General features: G+C 43.0%; 1 long non-coding RNA gene across 4 annotated transcripts in view; it reads right to left on the bottom strand.

Annotated features, from left to right (window-relative positions):
- Positions 1–3,424: 3,424 nt before the first annotated feature.
- LOC109284177 (uncharacterized) overlaps positions 3,425–21,467 on the bottom strand; it is a 76,554-nt gene continuing 58,511 nt past the window's right edge. For all 4 annotated transcript variants that reach the window (XR_009463501.1, XR_009463502.1, XR_009463503.1 and 1 more), the window contains exons 2-4: positions 10,195–10,310; positions 5,880–6,053; positions 3,425–3,548 (exon numbers count right to left, since the gene is read on the bottom strand). This is a non-coding gene — a long non-coding RNA (uncharacterized LOC109284177). The remainder of the gene's footprint in view (positions 3,549–5,879; positions 6,054–10,194; positions 10,311–21,467) is intronic.

Below are 21,467 nucleotides of genomic sequence, written 5' to 3'. Positions count from 1 at the left end.
ATCATGGTGTACACATAACAGGTCTAGTCAGAGGCCTTATTAATCCACTTGTGGCTGACAAACCCAATTTGAGAGTGACACAGCTTGTTACAAGTTTCACAGATCCACGTGTTGTCTAAGTTGGAGTCCCAAGTTTACAACATCCTGCTTCTTTCTTTCTCATTTTCTTTCCTCTAAATCAAAGCCTCTTTATATTGATCTGCACACAGTGTCAGATGCCCCCTCCACATTGGATAGGATTTTCTCTCCTCCCAGCTTTCTACACTGATGTTGAATGACCTCATAGTGTTTTTCCACATGTCATAGTACCGTCATAGAGGGTGACCTCACTTTCTAGAGTCATCTTAAATCTCACCATACAAAGTATTCTTGGGAAGTGTGTCTCCTCCCATTCTCCTGACATAGCCGAGTCATCACAACCTCCTCTTCTTGATATGGTTTCTAAGTGCGTGAGCGCTGCACACTCCAGAGCCTCTGTTTTGCATTTTGTCGTCTCATTTTATTTTCGGGATCTTACACAAGCATCTCACATAAAAGGTATTCAGTCTCCTGATGTGCCTAGTGTATGTAGCCCATGTTTCTGAACCACAAAGCAGGATGACAGCACACAAATCTCTTAAATTTGCATCATTTTAGCTGATAGTTTATTGTTATTTCATGCACATTTCTGTAATAGCCCAAAATTCTTATCATAACAAAGGTGGAGCATCCTGAGCAAAACTGCACTGACTTTTAGGATAGATTATTTCACGTAGAGATTGTAGTCTAGGGAGTAAAATGCAAGTGACAACTTTTCTGACAAGATTGAACAGAGAGATCTCTATAGTTGTCACAGTTGCTTCTATTGCCCTTGTTTTAGTATAATTATACAATCCGAGTATATCTGAAATCTTACAGTGCCACTTCCTTTTTCTAAAAGAGCAGTGTAACTTCATGAAGCTTTTGAATCATCATGTATCCAGGTTGTAGCCATATTGGTTTGGAGGCAAAAGGAATCAGAATTCATGGTAGAGGTGATCTGTTTTATTAAACCAACTAGATTTTTGCAGTAATAATAATAATATTAATAATAATCTTTAATTGCAAGCTTTCGGGCACAAGCACCATTTTTCATGCATAGGAGAAAAGATTATAAAAGTTCTCCTGGGTAGAAATGAAAGTTCATATCCCATAGGAGAGGTGAAGGTGTGGTAAAATCTCCTGTTTGGAACAGTTCATTCTATATACAGGTTAGGCTCAGAGAAAAGTTGGAATAGCCTGTTAACTCAAAGTTGTTTGGTGATAAGCAGGATGTAGTCATATTTCCTTTTGGTTATGGTGTTTCATATTTTACAGAGGAGTAAAAAGATGGAATGCTCTTCTGAAAAGGCAAGCAGACCACCGCTGAATAAGGCTGTTTAGATGCCTTGGTAGCTGCCTCCGGTTCTTTATGCCACTTATGGAGTCCTGCAACCATCACACCTAGACTTTCAACATATATGCCTAGGCAAGAGTATGGAAAAGTGGAGGCTGTCCAAGACCTACCATCCCCACCTTTAATCCACTGAAACAGAGTCCAAAGGCCAAACCAAGTCCAGACACTCAGTGCCTCGATGGCTGCAGCTTCTGCCAGAGACAACAGATTAGAACTGCTGGTGACTGCCTAACATCTCAGTGAGGGCGTTTCTGTCAGGATGATGTACCTTAGCCTTACTACAACCTAAAAATACCCACAAGGCAATGGGGGCTAGGGTTTTGAAGTGCCTTATAGTTGCCTTACTCTGCAGGTTTCAACTTTGTGGTATTTTATAGGACTTACCCCACCATGAGAAGCCTCACCACGTTACCACCAAGCCTCTAGTTGGATGCAGTTTAAAGTCATACCCAGGACCAGGTGAATATACAGTATCTTTGGATACAGTAAGAAACAAGGTAACAGGAGACAACAGGCACACAGTCCAAGCCTTCCTTCATCCAGCATTCTGCACAAGGACCTTTCTCCATGTTTTTCTTAAATTCATGCTTCAAGTGCTCTTCTATTGACTGTCAAGCACTTTTTCTGCCTTTTTGAGGGGCTTCTGTGCCATGTCTGCTATTTCTTTCCATACTCACAGACACATGTCTGGCCCCCAGTATACTACATAGGTTCATGGACAATCTACTTTCCAACTTTGCATGCGATCTGGTCTTTGGCTGATGGTTTAGAAGTGTTTCATGGGCTTTTAATTTTTCCCTCATTTAATCTGAATGGAAGGTCACAATGAAGCCCATTAGTTTTAACAAGGCAATATAACTGCCAAACTTCCACTGTAATAATGTTTTAGATGGCAGCGCCCTAACTGAATTTCTTTAACTGGATAGACATGAGAAGATTGGACTAGCTTGGTGGTTTTGTTTTTGGGGTTTTTTTTATTTATTATGGCTGTTTTACCCTTTTCTATACCCAATGCCACATGCACATGATTAATTTCTGTGTAATCTTTGGAAAATACCTTACATCTATATTCTAGTGAGGAAAATGACTCTACCTACAAAGCTAAACCTCACAGACATTAGTATTTATACAAGACATATACATTTATTAAAGTCAATATAAAATATCATTCTGTCTCATAATCAAGTGGAAAGCTAATTCCAGAAATGAGTACCCATTACATTAAAATTCTTACAAGGAGGATGATTAAATAGGTGAAAGCAATGACACCAAAGTCATTCTAAGCATGTTCAGCTCCAGCAAGAAGCTTCAAAATGTCTTCAGTGATAATCATGACCACATCGTATCACTGCTATTTCCCCCAAGTAATAGAAGTTCTTTTAAACTGGGTTAAAATATGGTTCTAGTTTTAGCCCTATTAATGCCAAGCCTTAATTGATATATACAATGACAAAACAGATCTGAAAAAGGCACTTTCCCCTACTGTGATAAATGACCTAATGGAAATCTCAGTGCAACTCCATTGGCTAAATCATTTGAATCAGTTCAATATAATAAGCTGAAAACAGTTCATTAAAGTCTTTCTACTGACTTCAATGGAGTTTTGGATTGTGCTTTCTAGTAAGTTTCTCTGCTTTGAAAGAATGAGATGCCTAATAGGAGATTTAAGGATTTCCCTTGCATCTCTGGGCATCTCAGGCATGTGACCCTACTGCCTGGATATCAGTAATCTGGAGTCACTGGCAAGGTTCCATAAGAGCCATTAATGTTTGTAAATGATTCTTTATCCCAATTTATACAGGGGACCATACCTCCCTTGGCCCCATCTGGTCCTGGAATCAATTTTTAAAAGAGCATTAAGCCACCATAGCTTGGCTAGACCTGATGACTTTTCCCCTAGTGTATAAACTTGCCTGAACATAGGCAAAGATATAACATACATTTCAAAGATGAGATCCAACAGCAGTACTGAAGATAATCTTTATTGGAAAGGTATTTTAACATGACCAAATTAAAATATATAAAATCCAACATACTTCCTCAGTTCTCAGTGTTGATTATTAGGGCTCTACTTGCACTGTAGTATTTAAATCATGTTTCATACACTTCAGTGGATGTGCTTCAATGAATAATCCTATCCAAAGCAGAGACAGAATATATTATTTAGTTCACAGTTCCATAGGCAAGGTGAAGCTTCACTCACAGCTGTCAGACGCAGTATTAATTTACATACAATTTATGAGCTGCGTGTTCCAAATAACAATTTTGTAGTCCAGAAAAAGTACCACACAGTAGGATACACAGTAGGATAAGCAGACCCATTACAGAGCTTTATTAGAGTATTCATATGTACATATTGAAATTGTCATATTTCAAAATCATTTGCAATGCAGAGGCCAATACACCAGCCATATTGAAGTGAAAGGTGCCACAGCAAGTGGTATTGGACAGTTACTCAAACTGACCTGTCAATTAGGGGTGTGTGAAATGGGCCATATTCAATTCAGATTCAGCCCCAATTGAGGACAGTGATTCAATTTGTTGATTTGGATCACTGTCCCCAATTCGATTCAGCTGAATCTGAATCTGAAGATCAGATGCTGATTCTCTGAATCAGCAATTTGGCCATAGACACAGCTTTAAATGATTTCTCTACATACCTCAAGGTACCAGGTATGTCTAGTGAATGCTAAGATGCTGGGGTGGATAAAGTATCCCACAGGAGCGCAGGGGGGCCCACTGCATGCTTGGCAGCAAACCCATAAGTGGACCGGAAGTACTTCCAGTCCACTGCCGAGTCTGCCAAGGAGTGCTCTGCCTGCCCCCCTGGCTCAGCGATTGGCCATGGGGGGACCCTGGGTGCCCCCCCCCCCAGACCCAGGAGGTACCAGTTGCTGAGCTGGGGGGGCACGAGGGGACCCTCCAACACAGTCCCTGGCAGACCCAGAAGTGGACCAGAAGTGCTTCTGGTCCACTTCCGGGTCTACTGCTGAGCACACTGGGGAGTCCCCCACATTCCTGTGGGACACTCCATCTGTGCCACCATCACAGCATTCATAAGACACCTGGTACCTCAAGGTATGTAGAAAAATCATTTAAAGTTATGTCTATGTCTAAATCTCCAAATCTCTCTGAATCGATTTAGAAGGCTCCAATTCGATTCAGAGAGATTAAAAGGTCTCCTGATTTGATCTGAATTTGGAGATTCGAACATTGAATCGGGCTAAATCTCTGCCGAATCAAATCAGGGACCAAAGCTTAGAAACAGCCCTACTGCCAATGTGCCTCACCCATTAGCTCTGAAATTTGCAAGTTAGACAATCATTTGTCTGGGATGGTTTAGATTGGGATGACCTTGTCTTGAGCAGGTACCACCTGAAGTTCTTCCCAGACCTATTTTCTTTGTATTATTCTATTATCCTTATACTAACTAATGCTTCCAACAAGTGTTGTTTAGTACCACAATGTGATGATGCCATCAATGAACAAACTTTAGATGGCTGCTCTCAGGCCAATACTTGTTGGTTCCCCCTGAGGAATTTGGGAGCTGGTAAAACTACATGAGCCACAACCCAGTGACCAGCTAAATGCTGTGCAATCAACAAGAACTAAATACTCTTGCAAACATCCGTACCATCTGCCCCAAAGGCAAGGTAAAATTCTTCAGCCACTCTTCTAACAGAAACACACAATAACCTGTTACCTTCTGGTTGTATGAGACGGATGGAGAGCAAAACACACATTAGCCCCAGTTGGGGAAGTTTTTTTCATTTAGACTACAAATGAGGAAAGGGACTTTTGAATAGGTGACAGAAAGCCAATGAATGAATATGAACAGGACGCAAGCCATGTGTTGACAAGCCTGAAAATAGTTCAGCTGAGGTCACTAAGACAAGAACAACTAATCTTTCTCTGGGTGTAATTGCTGAGGACAAATATATTCAACCTCCAAGTCTGAAGTTTTAATTGTAAGAAGTCACATAAAAACAACAGTACAATGTTATTCACGTGATTAGCATAACGGGCTTCTTATAAAACAATGCAAAAATATTGGTAGAAAAATTGTTCAGATATTTTAAACAAATAGCTTACAAAAACGTTGCTGTTAACTATGAAATTTTACTTGTCAGATATTTTTATTCCAAATTAATAAAAAAATCCCATACACATACGAAACACTGAAAAAAATATATACATCTAGCTGGGATATTAGGCTTCTCTGACAAAATTATTCAACAAACTATCAGATTAGTTTCTCAGATGAATTCACACACTACTTGTATTTTCTCAACTCAAAATAAATTCAGAATATGAAGATCTTAAATGTAGCCATTCTTATTATTAACATTCTCCTTAAGGAAATAAAAGGCTAAACAAAAGGCTTAGTTTAAGGTGCTTAAAAGTTCATGCATATGCTTTTGGAGCTATCAAAGGGCCCATAAAACAATTTTTGAGAGGAACTCACCCATATGGTATATGCTGTTTTTCAGGCAGGTAGTCTAATTAAGCCTCCTAGGCAGGTAGCAGTACCCCAAAGGGATCTGATCTCAGTTAAAAATTTTAAATGATCTCAGAATCTTTGAACCTTTGATTGATGTTCCAGTTATTTTGTGTCCATTCGTGGGGCTCCCCATTTTAGCTAGATAATTAATTATGGAATGAGAGAGAGCAATTAACATTTTGATGTCAGCAATCAGGATTGTTAATGCTAATTATTTTTAAATGCTTTAGTATATGGGCCTCAGACTTCAGAAGGAAAAGTAATATTATATATTTCATGAAAGCAGGTCAAAACCTGCTTTTCTTTCACATATAATTGCCAAATCAGGAAAGCATTGATCACAATTAAATTTTAAGCATATGCTTGCATTACACTGATATTTGGAATATACCTAGGGATGCAATTCCTTGAATAGGAACAAACTTAACCACACATCCTTGAACAGGAACAAACTAAACCACACACTTTCTGAATCAGAGCCACAAGAAGCACTGTTTTAAACCACCAGTACCACTCACATGAGCAAGTAAGCCAGGGTTTGGCCCAAATGCTGCTCTCTGCTTCAAATAGATTTGACAAGTTATGATAGCCTGAGTATACAAATCATTTGTTCAATAATTCCAATTGCTCTTCTCTTCAAAGATGGAAGTGTTAACGACTTCAATGTGTAAAAAAAAAAATCCAACAGATTTGAAGTCTGTTATTCCAATAGAAAAAAATACATTTAGGGAACAAATTACATTTATAGGTATAACAAATTAATTCTGATCCAAACATCCAAACTATGTTTAATGAGAGAGAGAGAGAGTGAGTTCCACATAGTTTGGATGTTTGGATCACAAGTTTGGATCTTGATGCATAGGGGGAAAGTGTGTGTGTATGCATCAAGATTTCAATATAATAAGTCAATATAGTAAATAAAACTTAGAGTAAGTCAGTAATTACTTCACAAGTGTAATCATCAGCAGTGTGAGTCAAATTCATTACCAGGGCAATAAATGTAGTCAGATATGTAACAATACATTGGAAATGGAATAAGATACACACTGCATTTGAGATACTAACTTGACTTTTAAATGCTACTAACATTCATTCAATATTTCAATTAAATGTTTGCAGATTTTACTGCACACACAAAAAATGAATTCCAAGCACTTATGACATAATAAGGAGAACAAAGAGTCTTTTTTCCGTCTGCCTCTGAGTCAAGTATCAGCAGTGACAAGCTATTACAGAGGAAACACAACTCCATTTTAGAAGATAAATGAAAAAAAGAATTAATGTTTAAGCATTAGCATGCGATATACAAGCACGGACCTAACTTTTCCCACTGCATCACTAGTTAGGGCAATGCTAAACACTTCTGTAATTTCCACCTTAAATATCTATATGTGAGGAGCATTTCCTGGAAACCCTTAGTATTCGGCCAACTGCTGATATTATGCATAGTTCCTGTAGCATTCTTATGGGAGGGAGGGCAGCGGGACACCAACTTGCAAAGGTCACAAGTAATGAAGCCCCACACCTGGGAGGCTTTGCCATGGGAGGCACAGCTCTGTGCCCAGAGGGGTGGGGGCAGTTAATGGGGTACCAGAAGCATGCTGCATATGAAAACTTTGAAAGCTTGGACAGCATCTCTTGCACAAAAATGCAAGACAATGGCTGGAACAAGACTGGATTGTGGTAACAAGACTGCCACAAGAAAACTCAAACTCTGCTAATGGCTTGCAACCCATTAGGTGTCAAGACAGTGGCGTGCTTGTGGTACCCAATACCAGACCCATGCCATAAAGTAATAAAAGTGATGGTTAAAATTGTTGGCAGAGACCTAACCCGCTCATCACATGTGTGTAGCTAAGAAAGCCAAAGGCTGGGTCAGTGTAACCAGGAACAGCAAGGAAACGACATATGCATTTCAATTGAATTAGAAACTAAATAAAACAAAAGACTAAATATACATCTCAAGAAAAACCTGTAAAAAGGTACAGGAAGGAAGCCCTGTATATGACAAGCTCATATTTCTCAAAACAAGCATCCAATTCCTAAGGTGTTACAAATGTCTCAACCATTCAAGGGTTTAGGTTGTAGCCGTGTTGGTCTAAGGATATAGGCAGACAAGGTTCCTTGGGTGAATTTGATATCTTTTATTAGACCAACCTAAATGGTTGGAGAATAGTTATTAAGCAAGCTTTCGGGTTCAAAAACCCTTCGTCAGGCTAGGGAAGTTTCAGTAACTGGTAGGAAGAGCACACACCAACTGCTGCAGCTTCCTGAGCCTGACGAAGGGTTTTTGAACCCGAAAGCGTGCTTAATAACTATTCTCCAACCATTTAGGTTGGTCTAATAAAAGATATCAAATTCACCCAAGGAACCTTGTCAACCATTCAATGCATGTCTCGAGTTTGGTAAACAGACCATCACCGGTACAATGTTGCAAATTTCCCCATTGAAAAACAAATGCCTAAAGACAGGTCTGGTGATACCACTAAGCATCCTGTTTAACCACTCTGGCTCATCATCTGTAACTACTCGATAATTGCAGTGGCTGTGAGAAATACTAATTTTCACAACTAGACAAAGCCACAACAGGAGCCAGGGAAGTTAACAGTTGTAATATAATGGTCACCCTTTTCCTCCCTGTTTTGTTCAGACTTTAATTGGCCAACCATCAAGGAAAAATGCTTTGAAGCTACACCGTACAATTAAACAGTATAAGAACTAAGGAAATCTTCCAGCAAGGTGTGTGTAGTCCAGGGAAGACCAAGAAGCCATCCTGCCACCCAGCCAACAAGTGAAGGATCCACGCTTTAAGCCTGTACAAGAACTACTTCCTGCTTGCACTGGGTAAAGATATATTTGCAGCTAAGACAACACAAGTACTAATAGCTTGTTTTATATAGGGAAAGAGTCTTTTTCTGCTATTTTGTTTTGTACCTTGTTCTTGTTATTAAAACAACTCTTTCTGCTATTCATCAACCAAGTGTTGTGTCAATTCTCAGAGCACTAGGTTTAAAAACCCATTTTTAAACCCAACAGAGCAGTCCCCAGGAAACCCACACCACTGTCTCTCCCTCAGTAGCAGGAGCCTCAGTCTTTGCAGCAGTATCTGAAGCAGTAGCAGCTCCTGCCAAAGTGAGGATTGCTCAGACATGCAAGACTCCTCTCCTCATCCTTCCCCACCCCTGCCCCACTCAAGTGGACAGAATAATTTCTCCCCTTGCCACCTCTGCCCTGGGCTGTGAGAGGCACTTACACACACATGGGGAGCCTGCTCGGATGCACTGGAAATCAAGTGCATTGGAGCAGACTCGATTAATCAAACCTATTGGAACATGTAAATTGCTGTGCTCTGGCAGCCTTGTGTGTCTCGTGTATCAGTGGCGCAGCAAGCCTCTGTGCTGAGAAAATGGCAGTGGCATGCTTTGAACTAAAACATGGTTGATGCATGTGACATTCAGGTGCTTTTAATTAGCATGGCTTGCTAATTTAAAAAGTGCCCAGTGCCACATTGTCAGCACCTGTAAAAATGTCCTGAAGAACTTGCTGTCTGTGCCTACTGTGAAAAGGCTTTCTCCACCTCTTTAGAAACCCCAAAGGAAAGCCCATAATACCTACCTCACCCACTGGAAATGGTCCCTATGATAGGAACATTGCTGATGCCAGAATACTACTTTATCAGCCACCAGTCCTTCTAGATTGGTCTCCCCCACAGCCAACACAGTATTTCTGGCAGAATGGCCGCACCAGAGGAGGAAGAAGGCAGACCGGGGAAACAGGTAGGTTTGCCTAACTTACCCTGGAGCTCCCAGCTATGAGAACCCAAGGGATGGGGAGAGGACTGAATTTCGGTCCCAGGGCTTGGAGGAGCTCCGATTACAGAAGACACTCCCATCAGTGTTCCCTGCCAGCAATTAAAATCTGAGTGTGTTGAGAAATGCGGAGCAGTCGGAGGCATTCAGAGTGAAATAAGGTTGTTTCTTTTTATCCTTTAATATTTAAGTTGACCTTATAGGATGAAAAGAATTGTGAATGACTGATTTGGGGACACTATCGAACAAAAGGGGAGGACCCCGAGTTTTATGAATGAGATTGGAAATGGGAAGGCAAAGACATTCTCTGCTTTTGGTTTGTTTGTTTTTCCCCCCTTTTGATTGAAGTTATTCCTATCTGTAAAGGTGTTTTCAGACAAGGATCACCCTTGGCCCTTGGAGAAGAGGACCTATACCCAGGATAAAGAAAGTGCCTCGTACCCTGGGACTTGGTAGTTCCAAGTACTTACCTGGACTGTTCTGTTCCTCCTTTGCTGCCGTTTCCCTTTGTTTTAGTTGTGACCAAATATTCCTCTGGATCCACTCGATCTGCTGCATCTGGAGCCAATGCTGAAGAGATTCTCAGCTTAAAAGACGAACAGAACAGAGGAGAAGTCTGAGCATCCATCAAACAACTGGTAGGCTTCTGGAGATATCTTAACATCTAGGTGGTGTTTGGCAGGAGTGTAAGGGGAGATTGGAACCCCAAGTAGGAGCAGTCCTAATGTCCTTGAAGTGAACTCTCAGCAAGGAGAATGCCTCCCAATATATACAACATGACATGGCAGGTGAGAACCAGGCAAACATTGCTGTCTGATCTTGAGAGGATAAGAAGGCCTATCCTCACAGCACAGACCCGCTGGGTGCAAGGCCAACAGGGTCCCTGGCTATATCCTGCACTCCGCAGACACCTAGTTCCACTGAGACAACACTCCAGAGAAACAATAGGCAGCAGTAAGCATTACATTTGGGTGCAAGGACATGACCTTGCACTTACCAAAAATATGTATACAGTGCTGTTTTTAATTTAAGAGGTGCAACTATATTAAATAAGGCACTGGTTTATGAAAGCTTTAGAAACTCGCCTTTATCTGAACCTGAAACATATTGCATTGCATAAATTGTATATTTTATAAATACAATAAAAAAATGTTATTTTCTGGAAGGTATACTGAAAAACTGTCTTTAGATTTACTTTTTACAGCCAATTAGAATGTAAAGCATCCACAACGTTAGTTAAATTCTTCAGACTTGTCATTTTAAATCAAGAGATAAGCCCAAATTTTTCCCCTCAAAAAAGATGTTGCAAATAATTATATGGTCTAAGTGTCAGGCCAAAGGAACAATAAGATATTCATAGAACAGATGACATCACATGCATCAGCCTGCTCTGAAATCATTTGTGTTTCCTGCAAATGGAGAAATATTGTCAATGGGATTGGGGAAAAGAAAGATTTTGCTCATTAAAATATATCTTCAACTTTAACTGAGATAAATTTTGCCCCAGTTTCATTAGTTTGATTAAATTTTCATTTTGCCACTGAAGGTAAACAATACACAGAAACTATATCTGGGGTGCATTTGTATGCATATGTGTGTGTGCACTTCAGAAACTGTGTCCTCTCAAATCAATATCTGCTCTTAAAATGACTTGTGGTTATTAGAGGGCAGTATTAGAGGTATTAGAGAAAGGTTATTAGAGAGAGATGCCTCTCGTGGTATCTGATTAAATGAACCTTGGTTCAGAAAAGCTTATGCTGTATCATCTCCAATTTAGTTAGTCTATACGGTGTAAATCTACCCTGCCTTTGCAGTTATTAACATATGACTTCTTTATGAGGGGGTTGTTTGATTTTATTTTTTTTTTAAGTCTGTGAGAATTTTAATTTTTTCCAAAAAAAAAAACAACACTCTGATCTGTTCCCTTTCCCCCGACTACCACCCTCCCAACCAGTGATGCAGTGCTCTCTAATCACCTTGCAGCAAATACTTTTGTCATACAAAGTTCCTCTGAGAAGCTCTCATATAAAGCTAGCAATTCCCTCACGAAAAGATGGCATTTTAATAATAGCACTCAAATACATTTTTAAGCAAAAGTAAAGTTCATAATTAAACTGAGGAGGAGAAAAGAAATGAAATCAATGTTATGGAGGCATGAATCATATTTCAAGGAGCACATGCAGTTTTGTACAACCATCAGGGTTGCCCACTGTCAATAAATTAATGAACAGTCCATTAAAAATAGGGTAAAATGTTTGTTTGTAATGGCCATAAAATTGGAGCCATCCACAAAAATTAAAAACTAATGAGATTGATTAATAGATGGAGGAGAACAGCATTCCCTGGTATCCAAGTGTGATTGCAGCACCCTGCTGGGAGCTTTTATCAGGGCTTTCTGGCTCACAGGAGTGTAGTCCTCTCAGCCATGTGTCTTTTTGGACATCCTCTAATAGCTGCTCACCTTGAAGAGACAGGGAGTAGGGCAATGCAGCTAGGATGGAGCTGCAGGTCTGGGAGGTGGGAGAGGTGTTGGGTGAAAACCCAGCAGGGGTAAGGATATGGAGTGAGGCTACCCAGTACAGGGTACATTTAGGAGCATCAGAGTGTATGAGCGATTCAGGATCCCCTCACATGGGGATAGCACAGTGTAATACTACTGCTGCAAATCAAGCAGGGTTACCAAGCCAAGAAAATATTTTTCCTGGCAAATCTGGAAACTTTTTACTAAAAACTAAATTACTTTTTATTTTTTTTACTACGGTTGGTATAAAACTCCTAAGTTTGAACCTGAGCCTCGCTACTGCCATCTAGCTGAGAGAATTACATGTACGTTATGTAAAATGTACATCAGCAAAAAGGTTTTGTGGTCAATTAAAAGTTTACAGACTGTCAGTAAAAAAAAGCAAACAATAAAGAACAAAAAAAAGCCCAAAACCTTGGGTTGGCAACCCCGATGAGCACTCACGAACATGCAAACTGTCCACACAAACTAATTAAAATATCAAAGGTCTGCCAGAGCTTAGCAGCCCATCAGGCGTACATGCAGAATACAACTCAGTTTTGAGCTTGGTGTAAACTCCCTTAAACCTCTGCTAAAGGAGTTGATGAAAAATACAGATCAAGATTTATCTATGAAATCTACTTATTTGTAACACTGTTAAGGTCCCCTCTACAGATCTGATGTTAGTATAGGTCTGGCACTGACTCAGAATGCAGTTATCCAGCAGAGGGCATACACCATGGAAAAATTTCTAGTCTACATTTAAGAAGGATTCAAAAAACATGATATCCGACAGCCAAATTAAACTGCCATAAACACTCTGCCATCCAAGCTGTCATATCCACTCCTGGGAAATGCAAAACCATACTAAGGGCCTAATTCTTCAGTCTTTTCTCAGATGAAAGCTCACAATCATCTCATGTAGGCAAAAGAAAAGTAAATGTGGATAGGGGATGAGTTAACATAATACAGCACAGAGATCAAGCATCTTCTCCACAGAGCTGTGCTAAGAGCAGGTGCTGTAGTTCAAAGTTTGACAAACCTGCCTACGGCTGTTTTATGCCATGCACACCTGCAACAGGATATAGAATACAGATGCTATATTTTTGCAGCAGGATTAGTTCAACTGCAACAACAGACATTGCAAAAAACTCCTTGACAACAGACCAGCCTGCACTGAGCTAACAATCATGTGCTACAGTTATCATTTGTTAATCAAACAACTACCATTTACAATGCTATACTTAAGTAATTTTATTTGCTTGCCACTCTGGAACATCCCTTAAAATTGTGTGTCATTGGCAAAGCTGAAAATACAATTTGCAGCTTTGTGCCTTACCAATTACTATGGAAGGCTAGAAATTTTTCATTTCCTTAACTAAACCTATGCTGAGTAAACAAGCTGAAAGGCAATGCCTTTTAAAGATGCAATTTTCTGTTTTATCCTAGTCATTCTTCTTGTAAATGATACATTATCTGTCAAACACAAGAGTCTCTCTTTTTTTGGTTAGCATCTAAACGACAGTATTATAAGCTTTTGTGGAGAAAAAAACCCTGAAAACCCACATTAATATTATTTAACAATATTGGCGAGTAAAACAATCGGTCTAGTGAAGAAAAATATCTCATTAGCCAAAACCTATCTCAAAAAAGGTGGCAGCAGAAATTATGCCCTGCAGAAAGCAAAAAGAGATGTTATTTTATAAGAGTAGGCTATGGGAAGAAAAATATTTTCCATTATTACCTTCCATATAAATAATGAATGTACAATTATTTCTCATTGTTCTGTGTATGTTCTGAAATAGTATTTTAGCCAGAAGTGTAATCACAATGACTCTCCCTGACACTTGGGGTCCATTAAATATGAATTCATTACTTTTTGTAAGGTATATCTGAAAATATTTGACATGTTGCATGTTACCAATATACATTTGGGGATGTGTTAATATCAAAGTGCAGTAGCATAGTGGTCCACAAAGACATGATCTATAAATATATCCATCTACCAAGGCCACAGTTAAAGATAAGTTCGTTATTTCATAACAGCTGTCTTATATTAAAGATAAAGGCTTTAAAAAGTGATCATTTCAATTATTGGCATCTTTTTCCTCCCTTGGAGCTTTTCTGAAATATTGACTTTCTAACTACAACATCATCAGTTTTTCAAATTGAACTGATTGGATCTGAGCTCATATAAATAAAACAATAGATAATAGAGTTGGACAACCCCAAGCAAATATTAATTATTTCTTTGAAGGAACAGAAAGAAATGTGACTATTATACCCAGCCAGAGCCTAAGCCAGAACCAGAGCATTCCACACTTAATAAAATGACACAGAAAATGAAGGGGTGCTTTTACACATAATGGGGTTTAATCCTCATTAAATTAAATAGATTTATTAAATTTAAAATGGTTTATTTTAAAACATTGCATTAGTGTTTGCACGTGGTAGCCTTTATAATAAATTAAGCCTGGTGTGCAATTCCCGGTAAATTCCAGCCATATATCAATTCATGCCACTGATCTCTTTGGAACTCAATTACAGCAGGAGGCGCTGGCAAACCAGTAATCCCTCACTCCTGAAACAGACCCCCACTTCCCACCCCAGCAAGCTATAGCTGCCCTACACCAAGCTGCAATCGTCTACATGGTCATCTGCCCCCCTCCTACTATGGCCCTGGCATGGGTGCCCTTCTGTGCTTTGCTGCCCATGGCTACCCAAAGGGTGCACTTCCTGACAGCAGTGCCATCACAGTATAAGATGCATAACTGCCAAATGTTATGGTATTTGTCGGGTGACTTTTAATACAAATTACAGAGCTAATTTGCATACCACAGTAAACTTACAGTCAACATACTCCCTATTATTGCTTGGGGAGGGCAAGGCACAGAGCTGCACAAAATGTAACCACCACCAGAGAAGGGCAAGTGCTAGAGAATATCTAAGCAGATGATTCATTGCGAGGTGAGGAAGAGCAAGTGGTGAGGAAGCTGGTACTAGATGTAGATGGTATTCTGAGATAGCAGATGCTAGAGGACTACTCAAGAAGTGATTTAGTTCCTGGAGGATATTAACTGACAGCCAGTGGTGGCTAGAGCTAAAGGTGCATCTCCCTCAGGTATTTGCCTCCTGTTCTGTGGTAGTAATGGTGCTACCACACCACATATCATTACTTGCTTTTCCAGTTGCTGCTGCCAGCATTGCCTCCTCCTGACTGAAGGCCCTCTATGACAATTTGAGGAATGTGTGTTCAGCTTATGAATACTTTTGATACTAGAATTCTGGCTAGGGACAGAAATCACAAATAACCTGGTATAAAGTGATTAGAAACTGGTCTAAGCCTGCAAGAGAACAAAAGTTCAGTACACATAGACCTGTTTCAAAATGGTGGAATCTGGTCTAAGAAGGACCTGATGGATATAGTATCAGATTTAATCACTTTAAATTAGACTGGTCTATGGAACTTCTGTTCCAGATCCCCTCCTGACACAAGTTTGGTTGCAGTCCCCCAGCATCCCAGGATGCTTTGCAGCTCCCCACTAACTTCCCCTAGCACAGTAGGTGGCCTAGCTTCTTCCCCAGCTTGTTTGCTCCAGGCAAGCCAGGTGGCTCCATCCCTGAGCTGTCACAGAGCTGAGGCAACAGAGCCTCTACTCCCCAGTCCAGCCAGTGGCAGCACGGTGAGGGGGATTGGGAGGGAAACATAAAACTACCCCAGCCCTGGCCCCAACCAGCCAGGGTGTGCACAGCAGGGGGTTGAAATCCCTCTGTGCTCACCCCAACCTCACCCCCTCACCAGCCCCCAGCCTCTCAGCCACAGGGGGTGAAGGCAAGGGAGGAATGAACCCCCTGTGCCCGTCACCACCCAGCCAGGGTCTGCACAGCTAGAGGGCAGAAAGCCCCCATGGCAGGGGCTCCTTGCTGTGCAGCCTGGCTCCACCAGTATGTGATCTCCCCAGCCACAACCTCTTGCCAGCCCATCACCTCTCAGCCACAGGAAGAAATGGACACCCCTGCCTCAGCCCCCTCCAGCCAGGTTCTACACACCTGGGGGGTGGACAGCTCCAGTGGCAGGGACTTCCTTCCCTCTGCATCTCCACCCCACCACCAGCCCCCTGCCTCATCCCTGGAGGGGGGCAGGCAAGGGACAATGCCCCCCCATCCATTGTGCAGACCCCATTTGGAGAAGTTGAAGTGGTGGGGTCTGTTCCCCCGCTACCCACAAGCCTGCACCTAAGAGGCAGGGAGCTGGCCAGGGGGCAGGGCTGGGGTGATCAAATCCTGGCGAAGCCAGGCTGGAGGAGTGAGGGGATGCCCCCACATTGGGGGCTTCTCCCCCTAGCCACTGTCCAGACCCCCCCTCCCACCCACCTGCCCACATCTGAAAGGCAGGGGGCTGGTTAGGGTATGGAGCTGGGGCAATCACAGCACAGCAAAGCTGGGAGGCATGTGGAAGAGCTCCCCCCCACCACAACCTTCTGGTCTTGGCCAATGCAGGCATCTGCCTTCCTTGACCAGCTGAGGAGTGAAGGTGAGTTGTTTTCTCTAATGGTCGAATCCTCACAGCTTAGAGAAACCTGAGTATATTGCATTGATTCCACCTCAGGCTTTTTTACTGTCTGTACTTAGTCTTTATGTACATTTGCATCAGACTGCAAACTCCATTTTGAACCAAGAGTTGGTTGCCTTCTCTACTGTGCTCTACCTGCATATCAAGAGAAAAACATCCACAGGCACCACCAGTAGAAATTCATACATCTGGAGATGAAAATTAAAACTTCATTTGTCATCTATTCAAGTGGAGAACCCATAGACAGAGAGATAGCTAGAGATCTGAAATCCAGGTGGATAGTAACTAAGGTAGGGATTGCTTTTGGGGAGTCTTTGGTTACATGATATGGCTAACCAGCTAATAAAGCAGGGACAGGCAATTATTTCAGCTGTAGGACTGCTTACCAAGTTTTGGCAAGCTGTCAAGGGCCACATGGGTAGCCCCACCCCTTGATGGCTGTCCCACCCCCTGGTCATCATCTTGTGACCGGAAGTCCCACCCTCTAACCCCTGACCTTTGCCACCAGCAGTCCCTTCCCTTTCCCACTCCTTTCAGCGAGGGATTTTGCCATGTTGGTACCAGAAAATTATCAAATTATATTCTAAAAACTAAATGTCTAGAACATTCATTAATTTGATTTTTAAAAATATTTTTGTTCTGATTTACATGTATTTGTGTAGTATATGCAGAGATGATTGTACAAAAGCTTAAAATGAAGTCTTACTCTTGTATATTGTGGAGGGTAGGGGACATGGGGGGGGTGCGTATAGGTTTGTGGGGGGGCTGTGGGGTGAGGAAGCATGTGGTTGTGTGTGTGGATACATGGGATGTGGCTGGGTATAGGGTTTGGGAGGGGCCTTGGGTATGAAGGTCTACGTGAATGGCAATGTGAGGGCCCAGGGCAGGGTGGGAGGAGTGCAAGCCCTGGGCAGGCAGGAGTCTATGGAGCTGGGCCAGGCTGCGCCAGCAGGGAGATGGGGGAGACAGCCCAGCTCCAGAGCTCCTGCCAGCCTCGACCCCACTCTGGGCCCTGCCAGCGCTGGCCCGGGGACAATGGCATGGGCCCCGTGCTCCCACTCAGCTGTCCCTGTACTCTGCATGCCCACTTGCTGCCACTGGCCTCCCCTGCCTCCCCCCTCTCCCCCCCTGTGAGCCAGATGGAATGACCTGGCAGGCCAGATCTGGCCCATAGGCCATATTTTCCCTGCCCCTGTAATAAAGACTAATGGAAGTAGTCTGATTAGCCATTGAAAAGTAGCAGAAGGACACTGTTTACAAGGATCAAAATGAGACTCCAAAGGAGAAACCATGTTCAGGTAAGGAAAAATCCCAGACACTTAGGGGACTCCAATCTATATTCAAACATTTTTCAAGAACAGTGAACATTTATTATTTTGTCTCTGTCTATGCATTTCTTGTGCTATCTACAATAGTTTCCAATTTTGAAACCAACATGCTATGTACTACATGCCCCAACTATCAATTGTCCCTGAAGGAGAAACTATAAGACAGAGTGCCCACAAAGCTCTGGTAAAAAGTATATTCAAGTTACTGGTGTAACTGGAGCCTGGGTGAGCCCATGCTTGTCAAAGGACCTAGGCAGTTTGACCACAGGATCTCATTTTGTACAACTGAGTATAAGATGGAGGCCCTGCCCATCCAAAAGTCTCTGAAAACTTCAGAACACCCTGACCCCCCCAGACTGGTGGTGCTTTAACACAGTGTCCTGCTGACACTATCAAAATGTGCTTTTTCAGGGTTCACAGCAGCCTAAGATTTTGGCACTCAAGTCAGGATATTTTGGTGTTAGGTTTTCCAATAGCTGAATTTAAAAAACTAACTGACCAGAAAATTAGAAATATCTTGGTGTTTTTCCTAAATAGAAAGGGAGTCCAAAGTATGAAATCCATATCCAGAGCCAGTTCTGAATGCAAGTTTTGCTCCAAGTCATGGAGAATGGGATGCATCTGAATTCTACTCCCAGAGTTCATAAATACATGGCTGTGAACTCTGCATTGCAAAGGAGAAGACAACACGTGATATAATAATTACAATTTCTCCTGTTAGTTCTAGGTCACTTCATACATAAATGCTCTGTTCCATTGTTTACTAATTAGCTTAAGGATCAAAAGACTATCAAGCACAAGTCTAATTGAAGCAGACCGATTCTTTTGAACTAGGCTGAATCTAATTCCAGCACTGGATTTATTATATAATCTAAAAGACAATAAGAAGTTTTAGAGCACTAAGACTTTGATCAGACAAAAAGTGGCCAATGAAAAGGAAATTACACTAGCAACATTTAGAGATTATTTTATCCTCAGCATGGTAGATAACATGGTGTTTTGCTATCAAATGTCAAGGTGAAGGCACAGTCATCGCAAAATAGCACTGCAATAGTGTTTGGAGCTAATGACATCCTTAACATTTGATTGAAAAAAATTAGCCTTTTGTGACAGCAAAAGACAACCACAGAGATAGGTTTAAGTTACAAAAAACAGGAGTTGAATCAAGATTAGGATTGCTAATAGATTTTGACTACTTTTATTTAAGGACTTTAGGCCAGAGGCATATGAAGTAGAGTTTGTGTCCAGGGCAAATCCTGTGGTGGGGCCGGGGTGGGGAGTACCAGAGGAAAAGTGGTTCAGCAAGAAGTTGGGAGCAGGCAGGGAGAAAGGAGCCATATACTTACTCCAGGAACTCAAAAACAGACCTCAGCTTCTGTGCCACAGCTGCAACACGATCTGCTTGCCCCAGCTATTACTCATACTGCAATGTCCATTCACCTAGCTGCTGCTGCACCAGCAGTTCTGTGGAGCTGCTTCTGGTGCTGGGGCATGGACTCCATGGGCCCATCCACTCATACAAGCACATGCACTTGCAGCAGCTCAAATAGAAGCAGTGCAAATTTGCCCCGGGGCTTTTTGCCTCAGCGCATGTGCTTGGACATGCACTTTGTTGTGGAGCAAATTGTGCCACCTGGGGCAAAATAACCCTGCCTGGTTCCTCCCAGAGCTGCAGCCAGGGGGAGCTAGAGCCTGGGGCCAGCACCTGTGCTGTCCCCAGCAGTATAAAAAGCCGCCCTGGCAAGTAGCTCAGGGCTACTCGCTCTCAGGAGCTTCTGGGCCCCAGCCAATTGGTACCTGGGGACACTACCCCTTGTTCCAGCTGGACTGCTGAAGCAGACCTGAGAGTTCCCTGCACCCTCTACCCACTGCAGCAGTCTGGCAGTGGGGGCTGCTGCCTGGCTGTGACCTGCTGTGCACCTGCCAGACCCGGATGAGGACTGCACAGCCAGTAGAGGCATCTGCCCCTTTAGGCCAGCTGCCAGTGGGCTGTGGCTGCAGAGATGGTCTCTGTGTGGCACTACTGCCACATGTGCCCCCTGCCTGGCCATCTGGGCAGGTATTGCCTGGAAGATGTTCCCAGAGTGGTGGCCTGGTTTGAACTGTCAAAGCATGTCCTCCTGGCCCCATTTGGCCAGGTCAGCCACAGCCAGCTGGGTCCAAGGTGCCAGCTCTGAGCAGGCAGGGTCCTGCCACTGGCCTCCCTAACAGGAATTCTGGTGTTCCCTATTGGAAAAATGAAAAAACCCTGATAAAAAATCCCAGTCATTCTGTAAAATACCCCAAAATCAATGTTCCTCCACAATTGAAACGAAAGACCACTATAAAGAGAGAGAAAGAGAGTGAGACAGAGAGAAAGTGATTAGTTGGGCAATATTTGATTGATATCTCTACAGTGTTAAAGCAATTTGGAAGACTACCAGTGTCTCTATCATAATAATATAGTGAACTCTAAATACATGTTTAATGAATTCATGAATATATATTTTGCTGTGCCCCACCCCAAAGGGGCTATGGCCCCCCAATAGGGGCCAAATGGACCCTGCAGAGGCTATGCCCCCACCCCTGCAGGGTCCACATGCCCCACTCCAGCCTCCCCGATGGCTGCCCCACCCAGCCCCAGCCCCCATTCTTCCAGACCCCCCCCATGGCTGCCCCACCCAGTCCCATCCTCCACTTGCACCCCAAGGCCCCCAGGCCCTCCCCCCCCACCCCAGGCACTGTTGCTTTAAAAGGAAAAAAAAAGGAAAAAAGGGGGGAGAAGCCTCTACTCACCCTAGAAGCAGGGGCTGTGGAGGCTCCAGGGCCTCCTGGCAGAGCACCCCCTCCCCCCCCCGGGCAGCACAGGGTAGCAGGGTGCAGCAGGGCCTGGTCTGGGGCTGCCCCCCTGCCTCGTGCTGTGCAGATGGGGCCCCAGTGACACAGACAGTCACTGCTGATAAGTGCTGGGGGGTTGTTGTGGGGATGCTGGGGGGGGGAGGGATGGGGCCAGGCAGGACAGGGATTGGGGGGGTCTAGGGGGCAGGCAGGGGGCAGGGCCAGGCAGGAAAAGGGATCAGGGGGGCAGGGCAAGGCTGGGGCTGGGGTCGGGGCTTGGCAAAGCAGGGCTCAGGGAGTGGGCAAGGCCAGTGGGGGTCCCCCCATAGTCCCCTCCCCCCTTCTCCAGCCCCCTGATTCCTTACTTACCAGTACTGGAGCCCTGCTGCTAGCACCAGAGTGAGGGCCAACCACAAAGTTGCTCTGGCAGCCAGAGTCTCTGTGGAGGACCCAGCCTCTGATTGCTTCAGGGCACATGTGTCCTGCCCCGCTTTTTTTAACTATGTTATTTTTAGATCCCTGGAT

Source organism: Alligator mississippiensis, chromosome 7 (genome assembly GCF_030867095.1).
Source record: "Alligator mississippiensis isolate rAllMis1 chromosome 7, rAllMis1, whole genome shotgun sequence".
NCBI lineage: Eukaryota > Metazoa > Chordata > Crocodylia > Alligatoridae > Alligator > Alligator mississippiensis.
The sequence above is the reverse complement of the archived record's forward strand: the minus strand, read 5'-3'. Positions and strand labels throughout refer to the sequence as shown.